We start from the raw sequence: 19,071 nt of genomic DNA, 5'->3' as shown, positions 1-19,071 counted from the left end.
AACACCACATTGCCCTTATGCACTGCCTTAGCTAAAATTCTCTATGAGGGCTTCACCCCTATAGCACATCTCTGCCTGGACATCCAGGCATTTCCATACAGCCTCTGAAATGCAGAGTTCATGAATTTGCAAAATAATTTTGAAAAAGAACAAAGCAGAAGAGTCACACTTCCCAATTTCAAAACTTACTACAAAACTATGTTAATCAAAACTGTATTGTACTGGCACAAGGATAAACTTATAGAGCCATGGAATACGATTTAGAGAGCAGAAATAAGCACACACGTCTATGGCAAACTGCTTTTTAACAAGAATGGCAGGATCATTCAATGGGAGAAAAATGGCCCATTCAACAACTAGTACTGGGACAATTGGATAGCTACATGTAAAAGAATAAAGCTGGACCTTTCCTTCACTCTGTCAACAAAAATTAATTCAAAATGTATCAAATACCTAAATATAAGAATGAAAACAACAAAACTCTAACAACAAAATAAAACAAGAAAACACAGGGGTAAATCTTCAAGACCTGCAGTTTGGTAATGGGTCTGTAGATATGATATCGAAAGCATGAACAACACAAGAAAAAATTAGATGAATTGGATTTTAGCAAAATCAAAAACTTTTAAGTGTCAAAAGAAATTGTCAAGAAAGTGAAAGGACAACCTATAAAATGAGAGAAAGTGTTTGCAAATTATTTATCTGATGAGGATCTAGTCCCTGAATAAATAAAACCTCCTAAAACTCAACAATAAAAGGAAAACAACCCAAGTACTGGAATAAACGTTTTCTCAAGGAAGATAGAAAGATAGGCATAGAAAAAGATGCTTTACATCAGTTGTTATCAAGAAATGCAAATTAAAACCACAGTGAGATACCATTTAACACCCACTTGGATGTCTATAATTAAAAAGACATACAACAAGTGTTAATCAGGATGCAGAGAAACTAGAAGTCTCATATATTGCTGGTGGGAATGCAAAATGATGAAACATGCTGTGAATAAGTTTGGTAGTTTCTTAAAAAGTTAAACATAGAATTACCATATGACCCAGCAATTCCACTCCTAGGGAAAATCCCAAAAGAATTGAAAATAGATACTCAAACAAATAATCACATGAATGTTCATAGTAGCACTATTCAAAATACTAAAAGTAAAAACAACCAACCACACGGATAAAAAAAATTGTGGTGTATTCATAAAACAGAACAATTTTATATCATAAAAAAGAATGAAGTGATAATAAAAGCTACAAGGTGGATGAATCTAAAAAACATTATGCTATGCCAAATACACAAAATATCAGATGTTGCATGATTCCACCTATATGAAACATCTGGAATAGATACATCCATGGAAACAAAAAGCAAACTGGTGTTTGCCAGGAACTGAGAGAAGGATAAATGGCAAGTAACATTTTACTGGGTATGGGGTTTTATTTTTGGGTGATACAAGTGTTTTGGAACTAGATAGAGGAGGTACTGGTATACAACATTATGAATATACTAAATACCACTGAATTGTTAACTTTAAAATGCTTAATTTTATGACTTAATACCTTCACCTTGTTATGAACTGGAATTTGTGTCTCCCAAAATTTCATATGTTTAAGCCATAACCTCAATGTGATGGAATTAGGAAGTGAGGCCTTTGGAGTTAAGTAGGTTTAAATGAGATCTGAGGATGGAGGCCCCTTGATGGGATTAGTTCTCTTACAAGAAGAAGAGACACAAAGCCTCCTCCCTCCACCAATTGAGGACACTGAGGTACAGTGGCTGTTTGCAAGCCAGAAAGAGAGCTCACACCAGAATCCAACAATGCTGGTCTCCTGGTGTCAGATTTCTAACCTCCAAAACAGTAAGAAATATATTTTCTGTAGTTTAAATCACCCAGTCAATGATATTTTGTTACAGTAGCCAGAGCTAATAAAGATATAGCTCAATTAGAAAATAATTTAAAAATTATGAATCTGTCTATAGAATACTTCGCGTTTCAAACTAATTTGATCACTTTTGCAGTCATTAATTTGATATTTCTATTTCATTTAAATATAATGTGAGAGGATAAAGAGATGAGCATATTTTAATATTTTATTCTTGTTTGCTTGTTTTGTGAGAAATTTTCTTATGAATTTGGATTGATTTTATTTGAATAGAGGATTTACTTAGAATAACACATTTTTGGTAGAAATGTAATTTACTTGAATTATACTTAGTGGGTTAAAATAACTTTTAAAAGTTCATCTTTTGGTTACTGAATTGTTTATAAATATAATATTTATTTAATCCTTAGGAAACCGTATGAGGAAAATGCTGTATATGATTTTTTTGAACTGAAAATGTTGCCCACCAGAGGGCTCTCAGTTTTCTTCTATTGTGCATTGTGGAAAAATGAAAGTTATATTTTAATAATCATAGCTTCTACATTATTGAGCAAATCAAATATATTTTCTGAGTATATATATGCAGTGGCTTCCTGAACAGTAATTTAATTACAATTCATTTAAATAAGTGTAGTGAACACATTAAGTAATTAAGCACATTTAGATAAGCTTGTCATAATTGAGGTACAAATAAAACATACTTCAGATGTACGCACTCAGTGTTTTCTGCATTTCTTTATAAAACTCCCTGTGAAAAGGAATTTGTAACGTGAACTGTTATGATTTATTAAGCAGAAAATAAAACAAATTCTGTCTTCAGAAAGTCACAGAGATCAATCTCCAATGTATAGTTAAGTTTAAGTATTAATCTCCATTGAGATGGAAAGAACTATTCCAACTTGGATCTGAAAATTGATAAACCGGATTTATGTCTAAAAAATACTTTTAATGCACTGATACTATGCCTTCAGGATATGTGAATAATTAAGATACAGGTACTTTTCTTGAGAAGCCCAAACTATAATAAGAAATAGGCATCTGGATAAATTACCGTATCATTTAATGGCTATAAGAAGTATGCCATTAATACATGTGCTGATCTGTAAAAATATCAGATGGTTTTTCCTTTGTCTATTTTGTCTATTTTGCTTTTTCATACCATTAATTTAATTGTGTCCAATTAAAACACTGTATCACTAAATCTCAGGGAGAAGGGAAGAGTGGGAATGTAGTATATTTTGAAAAGGTATCTCCAGGCATTCTCATCCCATTCATATTCCACTGTTGAGAACCACTGTGCTAAGTGAAGACTGTGATGGGAGTTATAGTTAGTTAACCATACCTAGGCTATCAGGGAAGTTTCCCAAACCTGAAACTAAAGAGTGTATTAGATAGAAAAAGGGTGGAAGGAGCAATCCAAGTAAGGGGAAGAGATTAATCAAAGCCACAGAGCTAAGAAATTGATAAGAAAACAAAATAGACAAAGGAAAAACCATCTGATTTTTTTTTAAAATTTATTTATTATTATTATACTTTAAGTTGTAGGGTACATGTGCATAACGTGCAGGTTTGTTACATATGTATACTTGTGCCATGTTGCTGTGCTGCACCCATCAACTCGTCATTTACATCAGGTATAACTCCCAATGCAATCCCATCTTATATTTTTACAGATCAGCACATGATTCGAGTGTCTGGGGAAATGCTTTGGCCATGTGAATGGTGAAAGATGCCGCCATTGGAGAATGTAGGATCACACCTTCCAAAGCCCTGAATGCATGCAAAAGAGTTTGACTTTACCTTAAATGTAGGAAGTTTAGAGTCAGAAATCATCTTTAATCAGAAGAATGGCTTGAATAGATTGTTAATTAGACAGCTAAGTTTGAGGGACCCGGAGAGTAAATTAATGGTATGAAAAAGCAGAAGCAATAAAATGTGAGACATAGAATCTGATTAAGAAGCAATTACAACTGTTGAAAAAATTAAGAACCTTTAGAAGACCTGGACCAGTGTGGATGGTGAAAAAGAGATTGAGGAAAAGACATTAACATCATTAAAGAAACATTTCACCAAGCTTTAAGCTAAGCATATAACTTTATCTGCTCAATGACCTTGAGCTTGCTAGAGATTATGCAACTCATTCCAGGACTCTTTAAGAACTGTGTCTGTGATTTTGTGGGGTAAACCAGAGAAATGACCAATCCCTAACAATACTTTTTTTATCCTCACCTCTACTAATCAAATGATATTCTACTTTGTTCAGGGAACATTTGCTTTCTTTATCCTGTTAAGTGATACAGTGAGGTGAGACCTATAAAAAGGCAGGAAGATGTCCCATTAGAATGGAGAACAAACTTCTAAGCAGAAGACAAGAAACTGGTATAAAATGATGGTGATATATTTAACAAATCAGGCTAATTCATGAAGCCTCATTCTAGGATTATGGTAAATTTGTTAGCTAATATTACTGTGAATTCACTATATGCCATGAACTACTCTAAGCATTTTACATGTACTAATTTATTAAAACCTCACAGTAATTTTATTGGGGAAAAGTTTATTGTTATGCCCATTGTGCAGATTAAATAGTGAGGCAATAATTGATTAAGTAACTTGCAAGCATACTCAGCCAATGATCACAAAACCATTAGCTGAAGCTAGGCAGGGTATATTTTTTGAATACTAATCTATCCTACCTCATTATCTAGCAGGAGGCCAGAGATGACAGAGTTAATTGCAGGATAAAGAAAATCTTGGCCTCCATCTACCAGGCTTCTGGGTAAACATGCTAATGTTAGATTTCGTGGAGTTCTTATTTAAAAGATGATTTAAGCAGGTGTGCTTGGTCTCTCTATACTGATTATTGTAAATAAATATGAAACTTATGTAATTATGGAAATATAGCTGGCTGGAGAATGGAATGAGTCTTATGGAATCATTGCCCTGGAATGACTACCCACATTATAAAAACTAAGCAGCTTAAAATCTGAATGACTTGGTCTGAGCTGACATACACACCATGCATTGTTAGTGCTTGCTTATTAGTCTCAGTAGGGAAAGGGGATGAAGAGGATGCTGTTTTGAAGGCTAAAGCCTCTTAGGAAAGAAATATGCATGTGTGTCTGCTTCATGCTTGTGTCTTTTGAATTATTAATGATTTGGTATTGGGTAAGACCTATGATTTGTATGAGTTTGTTTTGACAATCTTACCTTTTTGGTAGCTTACTATGGGAAGAGAAGAGTACTTTTGTGGGTATTTGGCTTTGAGCAGATAGAGTCTTGCCCTAAGTTAACCTATTTTGATACAGAATTCAATAACACCTATTTATATTTACACAGATACCTGCAGTATCAACAATTCCTAAGCTTCCTTCTAAGAGTCATAAGTCCAGTTCAGGTCTTTAGTTTGGCAGAATGGGAAATACAAATTTTGGGCAGGTACAAATTATTTGTTTTAAAAAAGCCAATGTTATTGTTTATCTATCTTCACTATTAACTTGTTTACTTTTCATAGCCAGCCACATTATAAGATTGGCAACCTTATCATTGCTGTTTTATAAGTGGACACACTTAATGTCTGTGTTCCAATTATTGTGCTCAGTCTGGCCAGTGCTTCCTTCCCACAGAGGGGCGAGAAAGCTGGTGCAAGGAGTGGGGAGAAGCAGTCATCCCTTACCTTAGAGGTAATGCCGGCGTCTCCCTCAGATTCTGTCTCCTGTTTAGTCAACCCATAGGGTTGTGTTAGTCTGCTTTGGCTACTATCACAGAATACTGCAGACTGTGTGGCTTAAGATCTATTTATCAGAATTCTAGAGACTAGAAATCTAATACTGAGGTCCAGCAGGTTTGGTTGATAGATGGACAGATGGACATCTTTTTGCTGTGTCCTCTCGTGACCTCTTCCCTGCATGCGAAGCCAGAACGAGCTCCCTGGTGTCTCTTCTTACAGAGACCCTAATCCTATGAGATTAGACCTGCCCTTATAACCACATGTAACCCCAACTATCTCCTCACCCCACTAAAGCTCTCTCTTCAAACATAGTCACATTGGGGGTTAGAGCTTTGACGTAAACATTTTGGGAGGATATGATTCTGTCTGTAACAATGGTTCCTTTATCTTTTTGTCCATTCACTCTTCCTTTTCCACTTGCCTCAAACCTTTTGAAAACCTTTTTCTTCTTTGCCTTGATTTCAGTTTCATGGTACTCACAGAGGTGAGAAATAAATTTGCCCCTCTTCCTGCTGAGAACAGAGGAATCACAGCCTTGCTTCCAACTGAACTCCATTTACTTTTATGTCCTAAGGACTGTTTTCCCAAGAACTCTCCTACACAGCCCCTTTTCTTGTCATCTATTGTCTCTTATCACCCTTGAAGTGCTTAAATGTGTGTCTAAGTAGCTTTCCTAGGCAGAGTTGGGATGAGTAAGATTTATTTGCTGAAAAGCAATGAAATTAATTATTCTCCTCTTTGGGGAAGGGCTTGAAATAGTCTTCCTAGAAAATAGCACAGTAAGAGTTATAAGGGTGGTAAAAAGGAACAGAAGAGCAGAGCAAGCAACTGATGGGGAACTACTACACTGGCAAGTGCTACCTTGAGATAAAAGAACAAAAGAAGACTTCCAAATGGGAAAAATGTAACTGTAATTATAGCCCATTTCATTTTCATTCTGTACTGCCAGAAAAAAGTGCTGTTTTTCCTACAAATGTGTGCAGAAAAATATGAGAAATATATGTACAGTGTTGCAATAGAAATAATTTGAATGTTGTCTAAGAAAAAGTGGGAAGTAATAGATTGCTTTTCAAAAAGCTAAATTCTATGTGATTATAATGAGTGCATTTGGGAGGGAGATGATTATCCAACATAATCCATCTTCTTTGTCTCTTTTTTTTTTTTTTTTTTTTTTTTTGAGACGGAGTCTCACTCTGTCTCCCAGGCTGGAGTGCAGTGGCATGATTTTGGCTAACTGCAAGCTCCACCTCCCAGGTTCAAGCTATTCTCTTGCCTCAGCCTCCCAAGTAGCTGGGACTACAGGCGCCGGCCACCAGGCCCAGCTAATTCTTTGTATTGTTAGTAGAGATGGGGTTTCACCATATTAACCAGGTTGGTCTTGGTCTCCTGACCTCGTGATCCACCCACTTGGGCCTCCCAAAGTGCTGAAATTACAGGTGTGGGCCACCACACCCAGTGCCTCTTTGTCTCTTAATGCTAGTGTTTCCGCTAAACATGTTCAAAATGAAAAATCAAAATATCTTTTCCTTCTATTGATAATTCTAAACTATAAGCAACTAAATTTTCCTCTTAATAGTAGCTCTAATACAAAAAAAAGTTGAAATAATGTTTAAGACTTTTTACAGAGCACAGAAGATTAAACATGTATGTTTATTTCAATGCTTTTTAAAACTGATTTAAATTATAGCAAATAAAATTTTTTAAATATTAAAAATGCATGGTGGATGAGAGGAAATACCAGTAGATGAGAAATGTCACCAACTCTTTGGAAGATTCAAGGTGAACTGATGAGTGACAACTGACTTTGCAGAACATGGAAAGGTGAAATCCAAATGCCTACAGAGGGAAATACCAACAAGGTTCAAGATTGGAGGGATCTCGTATCACAGATAGAAGTAACAGAAGAATAGGTAATGAGCCTATTTAGGAGTAATTAGATCCCAGATACCCTTTCACACTTTGTACTTCTATAACCTTCCTTTACTGCAGCAGGAAATTGGAGGAGAAATTACATGATAAGTCTCTCTGTGCAGAGGTGAATGACAGGCTGGCTAGCTCTAGAACTGGAGAAAGTACCTGGGAATATCCTATGGACAAGTGTGAGAAAATTAACACACAACTCACTTCCCTAAAGTTGGTCCTAAGTTCGGGCAGCAGGCCTCATCCCCAGTAGAATTATTTCCAGGAGAGACTGACTAGCTAACAAAAGAGGACTGTCATTTGTAGAACTGCTCGTGAAACAGACTTGATTTTATTGTCCAATGTGAAGCCAACCAGTTGACAAAAACCCTTCCACACACGTAGTTTCCAATGAGCTTTTTAAGGTCTCCTTCTCAAACATTAAAGGCTAGCCAAGAGTGCCAGGATGATTAAGAAATCTGCCACGTGAAAAATGAAAGAAAAACACAATCAAATAGAAGAAAAATTCAACAGAATACAGAAGGAAAGAGGGACGGGGGGAAAATATACATACACACACACACATTAGATATATCTAATATATATTTATATATGATTTAATATATATGTGTGTGTGTTTGTATATAGTATGTAAAATTTTTAAGAACTGTTTCTTGATCTCTGCACTCTTTCTTTGCATCTTTTCAGATATCTTCTTCCCTACTTCGCCACGAATATATTATTTTTTTAAGTTTTATTCTCCTTTGTCCAAAAACAGAATTGATAGAGTACCTGATGCATGTGACTATACTGAGAGGGCTTTGGCTGCTCAATAGAAAATTTGAGAAGTATTAGTAGTAGTTACACTGAAAGTTAAGCAAACAAAACAGAAGGTGACTGTTAACTCCAAGAAAAACAAGTTGTAAAAGAAAGGAAACAAAATAATACTGCACAGTGTGGCTCACCTATGAAACTTGCTTACTTAATCACAATGATGTAGACATTGAATATCGATATACTAAGAAATTGTGGTATAATGGAACATTAGGAGAAAAGGGTATATGTACGTGTGCACTAAATTTGAATCCACTTTACCAAGCAGAAAGTACATAATAAAAAAAATTCAAGGAATAGCATTATAAACATATTATCTAGAAATGTAGAAGCAAATAAAACAAAAAGTTAAACATTTTAAGGTAGGATAAACTTGGGAGAAAGAGGAGTGGGCAAATTGCTGTTTTCTTTCAAGACTTTTGCACTCTTTGGTCTTTTTAAATATATATATGTATTAATTTAATATAATATTCATTTTAATTTTGCTTCTGTTTATCATATGACTTTACTTATCATAGATAATTTTATTTGATTCAGTTGCAAGATCTCCTCCTCATAAAGTTTTATCCATAAAAATTATTTCCGACCACAAAATATCAACAATTTCTATTTTTATTAATCATGTTTAATATTAAGTATCCCACAGCATCTTTACTAGTTATTGAGCTCATATAAGAGATGAAAAATTGGTTTCTCATCATTAAATTTGTACTTATTTGATTATATTTGATTAATAATTAAAGATAAAATTAAATTGCCAGCCACAGTTCTAAGTTCTTTTTATATATTAAGTGCTATGCATATAGTTTACATACATCAATTCGCTTAATATATGAGGCATGCATATCATTTTGGAATAGATTTGCTGCAAGGGAGAGAAAGCCTAAATAGCAGTGCCTTAAACAAGAGGGCAATTCATTTTCACACATAAGAAATGTGTGGGCCCAGTGTAGTGACTCATGCCTGTAATCACGTGACTCTGGGAGGCTGAGGTAGTCAGATTGCTTGAGCTCAGGAGTTGAAGACTATCCTGGGCAACAGGGTGACATGCCGTCTCTACAAAAAATACAAAAATTAGCCAGGTATGGTGGTGTGTGTCTATAGTTCCAGCTACTTGGGAAGCTGAAATGGGAGGATGGCTTGACCCTGGGAGGAGGAGGTTGCAGTGATGAGAAACCACACCACTGCCCTCCAACCTGGGTGACAGGGCCAGACCATATTTCCAATTAAAAACAAAAGAAAGAAAGAAAGAAAGAAAGAAAGAAAGAAAGAAAGAAAGAAAGAAAGAAAGAAAGAAAGAAAGAAAGAAAGAAAGAAAGAAAGAAAGAAAGAAAAGAAAGAAAGAAAGAAAAGAAAAGAAAAGAAAAGAAAAGAGAAAAGAAAAGAAAAGAAAAAGAAAAGAAAAAAAGAAATGTCTGGGGTGGGCACAGTGCCTCATACCTGTAATTCCAGCACTTTGGGAGGCTGAGGCTGGAGGATCGCTTGAGGCCAGGAGTTCGAGACCAGCCTGGGGCAACATAGAGAGACCTGATCTCTACGAAAAAAGAAAAAAAATTAGGCCAACGTGATGGCATATGCCTGTAGTTCTAGCTACTCTACTCATGAGGCTGTCAGGAGGATCACTTGAGCCCATAAGGTGGAAGTTGCAGTAAGCTATGCTTGCATCACTGCACTCCAGCCTGGGTGACAAAGTAAGACTCTGCCTCAAAACAAACAAATAAAAAATAACAAAACAAAACAAAAAAACTAAAAAGACATAATTACCATTATTAAATCAGCTGCTCTGTCATTTGGAACTGGACACTGTCTCTAAAAAAGAAGAGGAAGAAGGAAGAAGAAGGAGTGGGAGGAGGATGAGGAGGGAGAGGGGGAGGAGGAGGACGTGGTGCAGGAGGAAGAAGAAGAAAGAGAAAGAAGGAGGAGGAGGAAGGAAAGGAGGAGAAGGAGGAGAGAAGAAAGAAGAAGGAGAAGAAGAAGAGGAGGAGGAGGAGGAGGAGAAAAGAAAGAACAAGGAGAAGAGGAGGAGGAGGAGGAGGAGGAGGAGGATGAGGAGGAGGAAATGTGTCTGAAGATAACAGGGCAAGGGCTGGTGAAAGATTCTGCTCCAAAAAGGCTTCAAGAACCCAAGGTCCTCCCAGCTCTTTGCTCTGTCATGCCCAGAGTATGACCCTTATTTTTATGGCTTAAGATGAACACAGACAACCTCTGGGCTACAGAATAGAAAAATGGATGAACAAGAGAAGCAAAAGGTGAACTTCATCTTTTACTTAAGGAAGGCTAACCAAAACTGTCATAGGCCGATCTAGTTTAGTTTCCTTTCGCTATGTTCAAATTACTCTTGGTAATTTTTTACAAAGAAATAAAATACTTCAGTTCTCAATGTTTCCAATATTTTAAATAATAGTGTACTGTTACTTAAATATATATCTATTTAATACATTATTATATATGCTAGTGCTATGATATTTTATTTATTTCTATATTTCTAACTATCAGTAAGGGTTTTTATGGTTTTTGAAAATATTTTCAAAGGTCATTGAACAATTGTAATCTCCCTGATTAATTATTAAGATAGCCTTGCATGTTCCCACTTACATGGCTATTATATGTGAATATTGATAAGAAATTGTGGTATATTGGAATATATATATATGGTATGATATAGCATGTGCAATGTGAAGATTGTCTTTACAAGAGTAAATAGGCAATGGCAAATGGCTTGTATAGTTGTCTAAGGGTTCTGTAAAGAAAAAAGGAGAAAAACTGAATAATGAGAAATGAAGATGTTCAGGACAGAGGCATGTAGTTATGGGAAAAAGAACAAAATGTGATGATTTTGGTTTTGCAGTTTTTTTTTTTTTTTTTTTTTAATTTATTTATTATTATTATACTTTAAGTTATAGGGTACATGTGCATAACGTGCAGGTTTGTTACATATGTATACTTGTGCCTTGTTGCTGTGCTGCACCCATCAACTCGTCATTTACATCAGGTATAACTCCCAATGCAATCCCTCCCCCCTCCCCCCTCCCCCTTCCCCCCTCCCCCCTCCCCATGATAGGCCCCGGTGTGTGATGTTCCCCTTCCTGAGTCCGAGTGATCTCATTGTTCAGTTCCCACCTATGAGTGAGAACATGCGGTGTTTGGTTTTCTGTTCTTGTGATAGTTTGCTAAGAATGATGGTTTCCAGCTGCATCCATGTCCCTACAAAGGACACAAACTCATCCTTTTTGATGGCTGCATAGTATTCCATGGTGTATATGTGCCACATTTTCTTAATCCAATCTGTCACTGATGGACATTTGGGTTGATTCCAAGTCTTTGCTATTGTGAATAGTGCCGCAATAAACAAAATTGACAAATGGGATCTCATTAAACTAAAGAGCTTCTGCACAGCAAAAGAAACTACCATCAGAGTGAACAGGCAACCTACAGAATGGGAGAAAATTTTTGCAATCTACTCATCTGACAAAGGGCTAATATCCAGAACCTACAAAGAACTCAAACAAATTTACAAGAAAAAAACAAACAACCCCATCAAAAAGTGGGCAAAGGATATGAACAGACATTTCTCAAAAGAAGACATTCATACAGCCAACAGACACATGAAAAAATGCTCATCATCACTGGCCATCAGAGAAATGCAAATCAAAACCACAATGAGATACCATCTCACACCAGTTAGAATGGCGATCATTAAAAAGTCAGGAAACAACAGGTGCTGGAGAGGATGTGGAGAAATAGGAACACTTTTACACTGTTGGTGGGATTGTAAACTAGTTCAACCATTATGGAAAACAGTATGGAGATTCCTCAAGGATCTAGAACTAGATGTACCATATGACCCAGCCATCCCATTACTGGGTATATACCCAAAGGATTATAAATTATGCTGCTATAAAGACACATGCACACGTATGTTTATTGCGGTTTTGCAGTTTAATGCCCATTAGAGATTATCCCCTGCAGAAGTGAATGAAACCATCAAGTTAACAGAATGACTTGACCAGTAGATGTCAGCCAGACTCCATCCTCAGCCACCATACTGCTCCTTCAATGAGACCACGACCTGAGAGTAACCATACTAGCAGAGATGGATGAGTTTTATAGGCCAAAAATCATGAGCTTTTAGGCATATAGCATTTAGCTGGACTATTCAATGTCCAATATCTCATCAACGCAGTTAGCCATCCAACTAATCAATGTCCAACCTGCCAGCAAAATAATCCAGTATTGATCTTCTACTATGGTAACATTCTCTGAGGAAATCAAAGCCACTTAGTATTAGCTGTAGATGTTTTATAGATGACCTATATCCACATAAAGTCCCTCTATTCTTAGTTTTTATAATGAATGGGTGTTAAATTTTGTCCAATACTTTTTCTTCATCTATTGTGACTGTATGTGTTTTCTTAGTCTGTGAATATGGTAAAATACATTGTTTGGTTTTCAATTGTTAAACCATCCTTGCATCCCAGGAATAAATGTCACTTGGTCATGATTCAACTTGTTAATATTTTTTAAATATTTGTGCCACTTATATTTGTGAAGAATGTAGGTTTGTGGTTGTCTTATATTGTCTTTGGTTTTGGTATCAGGATTATGTCAGTCACATTAAATGAGTTGAGAAGTGTTCCCTTTATCCTGTGAATACGTTTTGGTATTTTTTTTCTTTAAATGTTTACAAGAATTCAGCAATAATGTCATTTGGGCTTGGAATTTTCTTTGTGAGAAGGATTTCAGTTATAAAATTCTGTAGTAGACACCTATCAAGATGTTTTGTTTCCCCTGGAGTCATTTTTGTTAGTCTTTCAAGAAATTTGTCCATTCTATCTAAGTGATCAATTCATTGACATCATATTTTTTATATTATTTTATTATCCTCTTAATGTAGGATCTTAGTGCTGCCCCCTCTTTCTAATATTGACAATTTATATCTTTTTTTCTTTTTTTCATCAGTCTAGCTACAGGGTTAACAATTTTCTTGATAGTCTATCTGTAATGTTCATCCGTTTTCTGTGTAAGGTATTTCTGATTCTATATTTATTATTTTCTTTTTTCTGCTCACATTGACTTTAATTCTTTTTTAGCTTCTTAAATTGGAAGTTTTGGTAACTAATCATTTTTAATATATGCAATTAGTTATAGATTTTCCTCTAAGTATTGATTTAACTATATTTCACACATTTTGCTAGACCTGATAAATTTTGTTTCATTTTCAGCCTGTTCAAAATATTTTATACTTTCCATGTAATTTTTCCTCTAATCCATGGCTTATTGAGCAAAATCTGGCTTAATTTTCTAATACACGGTGATTTTTAGATATCTTTCTGCTATTAATTTCTAACAATTCCCTTGTGGTCAGGGAACATGTTCTGTATGATTCAATCCTTTTTAATTTATTGAGACTTAATGGCATAGCTTGGAGCACATTTGGTCAACGTTCTACGTGTACTTGAGAAAAAGAGTGACGCGCTGTTGTTAAGTGAAGTTTCTATTAATATCCGTTAGACCAGATTGCTAGATAATTGTTTAAGATTTTTTATTCTTACTCATTTTTCTGCTTTAGTCATTCTACAAATTATTGGGAGAGAAATATGAACATAATTGGAGATTTTTTTTCTCCTTTCTGGCGTATCATTTATGCTTCTTGCACTGTGAAATTGTTGCTATATTCATAGACACTTAGCATTGTCGTGTTCTTGTTTTCTCAAGCCATTTGTTAAGAAATATTTCTATCTCTGGTACTATTTCTTGTTATGAAATATGATAGTAATATGATCCTTTGGTTTTCTTATAATTGTTTCCATGGGATATATTTTTTCATCTTTTTAATGTATCTTTTAGATTTAAAATGGATCTTCTATAGACAGTGTGTGTTTGCATGTGTGTGTGTGTATGTGTAAATAGCTGGGCCTTGCTTTTTTATCCAGTTTGACCATCTGGAATTTTATTGGAGTGTTTGCCATTTATATTTAATTTAATTACCAGTAGGACTGAATTTACAACTGTTACCTAATGCAAAATCACTAAATAAAATAGCTAATGATTAAGCTATAACAGTAAAAATTTGATTGCATCTATCCTAAAAATGTAACATTTAACTAGTAGAATACCTATAAATGATTTTAAAATCATTTCAATGAGCTGCTTAAGAAAAAAATGAGCTAAAAATTTATAATTTATTTTGAAAAATTACATATGTTTGAAATTAAAAATAACAATAAAATTTATCTCTTTTAAACATACCATTAACCCCACAATTAATGGAAAAAGTATAAAACTATATCTCTATCAATTTTAAAAGCATCAACTTTTATAGTTTATATTTTTTTATAGTTTCATCATATGAGAAAACAAGAACATGACAATGCTAAGTGTCTATGCATATAACATATTGTAGTTTCATCTGTATCCTTAGACACTATGGTATGTCATTTTGCATAGTTCAAATGTGTATGAATGAAATTATACTGCAACAATATTTTTCATGAATTATACTTCTGATATTCATTAATGTTGATTTATGTAGTTATAGAGTATTTATTTTCCTATCCATATTAACATGACAAAACATATGTATCCTTTTTACTGTGTATAGACATTTTGGCTGTTTGCCATTTTTCTATTATAAGTAAATGACTAACTACTACTCATACAAATCCAGGAGATGCTTATATAGAATACAATGTGAAGAGTATCTCACTGAAGTTGAATGGTACTTGGACCCTTACTGGCAATACTAACAGAAAAAAAATTTTTATATGTATCTCTTGCTGAGTTTGTGCAAAAGCTTTTCTGGGATATATCTAGAAGTAGAGCTGCTACAACATAGGATATATGAATTTTCAAGAATACTTTGACATCACTTTACTGTTTGCCAAAGTGGTTACATCAATTTACACTCCCATTAATAGTAGTTGAGTTTCCATTACTCCACAACTGAAATGTGTAAAAGGGTGAAGTGGTATTAAATTGTGGTTTTAGTTTGCATTTCCTAACTATGAATGAGGTTGTTGATCTTTTACTATGTTTATTGCTCATTTGTGTTTCTTCTCTCAATTTTTTTGTCCAAGCCTTTTGCTCATTTTTTGTGTTGGCTTGTTTATCTTTTTCCTATTTATGTTTTTATATATTATAGGTTCTAATTATTTATTTATTATATGTGTTGGAAACTACTTCTACCTATATGTGGACCATATTTTCATTATATGGTATCTTTTCATGAACAGATATTTTAATTTTAATGTATTTTTAAACGTTAATCATCAGCTAGTCTTCTAGAGGTTGTTCTTCTCTGACTTAAGAAACCCATCTGTACCCCAAGGTCCTAAAGAATGTCTTCCTATATTTTCTTCTAAAAGTTTAATAGTTGTGCCTTCATTAAGTCTTTGATGAATGTGGAATTTATTTTTGTATATGGTGTGAGCTAAGGATATAATTTTATTATCTCCCATATCACAACCAATTTTTCTATCCCTAGCCATGCCACAAAGGAGGTATTCATATGTGTGTGGGTTTCTTCCTGCTTTCAAACTAAGACAAAATCCTGGGATCATGTCTTTGTTTATTTTGTGTTGCTATAACAGAATGTCACATGCTGGGTAATTTATGAGAAAAGAAATTTATTTGTCACAGTTCTGAAGACTGGAAAGTCCAATGTTAAGGGCCTTGCATATGGCGAGTTCCCTATTGCTGTGTCACCCCATGGCAGAAGGCAAAAGGGGAAGACAGAAAGAGAGAGCAAGAGAATGAGAGGGGACCAAACCCATCATTTTATCAGGAAACTCACTCCCAGGATAACAAACGCACTCCCCTGATAGCAGCATTAATCCATCCATGAGAGCAGAGGCCTCACTATCTAATAACTTCTTAAAGGTTCCACCTCTCAATTCTGTTGCACTGAGGATTAAGTTTCCAACACATGTACTTAGGGGTGTAGCAGGATGAACCACAGACAAGAACCCCTCAGACACTGAGTTGTAGAAGGAAGGGCTTTCTTCAGCTGTGAGCATCAGCAGACTCACATCTCCAAAAACTGAGCTCCTGGAGTGAGCAATTCCTGTCCCTTTTAAGGGCTTACAACTCTAATGGGGTCCACGTGAGAGGGTCGTGATCGATTGAGCAAGCAGTGGGTACACGACGGACCATGACCAGGGGCTGCATGCACCGGTAATCAGAACTGAACAGAACAGGACAGGGATTTTCACGATGCTTTTCCATACAATGTCTGAAATCTATAGATAACACAAGCAGTTAGATCAGGGGTTGATTTTTAACTACCAGGCCCAGGGCACGGTGCTCGGCTATCTGCCTGTGGATTTCATTTCTGCCTTTTACTTTTTACTTCCTTTTTCTTTGGAGGCAGAAACTAGGCATAAAACAATATGAGGGGTGGTCTCCTCCCTTAGGGGGACACATCTAAACCATAGGAAGTCACTTCCATTTATGTATGTATGTTCTATTCTGTTCCACATGTCATTTTTCTATCCCTGGCCCAAATTAAATTATAAGAATATGTTTCTGTTAATAAATATGATTTGCAGAATGTGGTATAGGTATGTAGCAACAAAGGGCTTTTTAGAACATAGTAACAAAGGGCTTTTTAGAACTGTATCCCAGAATTGAACTCATCTTTTCTGTCACAGTTCTGAACAAGCGCAGATCTTTCTATATTGGATTGGGGGCTGCCCTTGTAAAAATTATAGCACCAAGTTGCAGAGGAGAATGTCTGGCTCATGTTGGCAGCTTGCTCTCAAAAAGAGAAAGGTAAAAGGCAGGAGAATTCCCAATTTCTCTTTTCAAACTTGCTAACTGGAATTCACTCCTACTTCCATAGGAAGAGTAAATAAGGAGAGTAGAAAGGAATAGCATTGTTACAACAGAACTTCCTCCAAATGGAAATTCAGAGCCAGGGAAAGAAATTTCCCACCATTTTTTCAGGGTTCCCAGTTCTAATTGCTATATCTGGTTAAATTTCTTCCCCGTTAATGAATGAAAAAGCACAGGTGGGAAATTTGAATGAAGAACACATGACTGTAAGATCACAATAGGATACCTTTGCCAAGACACAGTTAATCTATCCAGTAAATCCCTGTTACCTGGACTTAGTCTTTTACCTTCATGTTCCAGAGTTAGGTTGAGGATTTGGTCTCTGAAGAAATACAGTCTTCATTAAACACTCAAAAATAAACTCAAGTTATAAGGATGCAAAATATATTATTAACATACTGTTAAAGAAAACCAGAGCTGGACAGTAGTTAAAGTGGTAAAAACAAATTGTATTTAGGAACTATTAGGATAGGGTAAAAGACCTAGGTAAAAAACTGGACTCAACTCTAAGCAAAACATGGGCAAGTGAGGATTTATAACTGAGGAACAGGGTGATGGTCAGTAGATGGAAAAGTACTGAGAGGAAACATCAGGGGTGGTAGTGGTAGGGATTCTAGTTATCTGGACATAATGAGATTTTTGCTGAAGGCAAGCCAGGGTGATCAGATATCGCCTAGGGGATGGTGGATATCGAGGACTTTGATCTGATTCCTAGGGTGATCAGATAAGGGCATAAAGAGGATTCTTCCTAAAATGATGTAACTTGATTCTTGCTATAATTGGATGACGCAGTACTGATAAGGACGATGCCAAGGTTGAGGCCTAGTGGGCTTAGAGGAGCCTGACTATAGTTTTGTCAATATTTATGCATCGAAGTGTCCCTCCATCAATTATAATTAAGACCTTGACAAACTTCATCTTAACTAAGTCAATACTGTGAAAAACTTCATCTTAACTGTTAATAATACTGTGAAAAACTAATATAATGTGGCCCCTAATAAGATGTACTGAGAAGGACATAACACTATTTCAGTGCCATTCCTGCCAAAATACCCATAAGCTAAATCTAATCATGAGAAAACAAGAAAATAACACAAATTTTTATTTTATAAAATAACAGGCCTGTACTTTCAAAGAATTCAAGGTCAAGAGGAAAAAAAAAAAAAAAAAAAAAAAAAAAAAAGCTGAGGGCCTGTTCCAAGTTAAAAAGACTAAAGAGACATGAAAACAAAATATAATGTAAGGTCCTGGATTGGGTACTGGACTGGGGAATAAGTAGCTATAAAAAATGTCAATGAAACAATTCATCAAATTGGAATGTGGACAGTGGATTGGATTGTATACTGTATCACTGTATTACATTTCCTGATTTTGATGACTATACTGAAGTTATTTAAAGGAATTCCCTTGTTTGGGGGACATATACACTGGAGAATTTAATGTAAAACAGCACTATGTCTCCAACTTCCAAATGTTTCGGAATAAATAGAAAATGTGTGTGCATACATGAGGAAAGAGACAGGGAAGAGGGAGGGGAGGGGAGGGGAGAGGAAGGGGAGAGAAAGGAGAGGAGAGGAACAGATGGTGTAAACATATAACCAATTGGTAAATGTGGACAAAGGTCATATAAGAGTTACTTGTAATTTTTTATTAGGACAAAAGGATAACAAAGTAATTAAACAGAAGGTACCATGAAAACTTCTTAAAGAGTTACAGGGCTGTAGTTGGTAGGATGTGTCAAATGTCATTAAGAACAGCCATGGTTCTGTTTCTGTGAACTTAACTGTTCATGAATTAAAAGGGTCTGAATGGCAGACTCAATTTATAATAAAAATTTACACTCAATTTATAATAAAAACAAAAGCAATCATTCTTTATTAAGGCCTTATTTTG

The sequence above is a fragment of the Macaca fascicularis genome, chromosome 5, assembly GCF_037993035.2.
Source record: "Macaca fascicularis isolate 582-1 chromosome 5, T2T-MFA8v1.1".
NCBI lineage: Eukaryota > Metazoa > Chordata > Mammalia > Primates > Cercopithecidae > Macaca > Macaca fascicularis.
The sequence above is the reverse complement of the archived record's forward strand: the minus strand, read 5'-3'. Positions refer to the sequence as shown.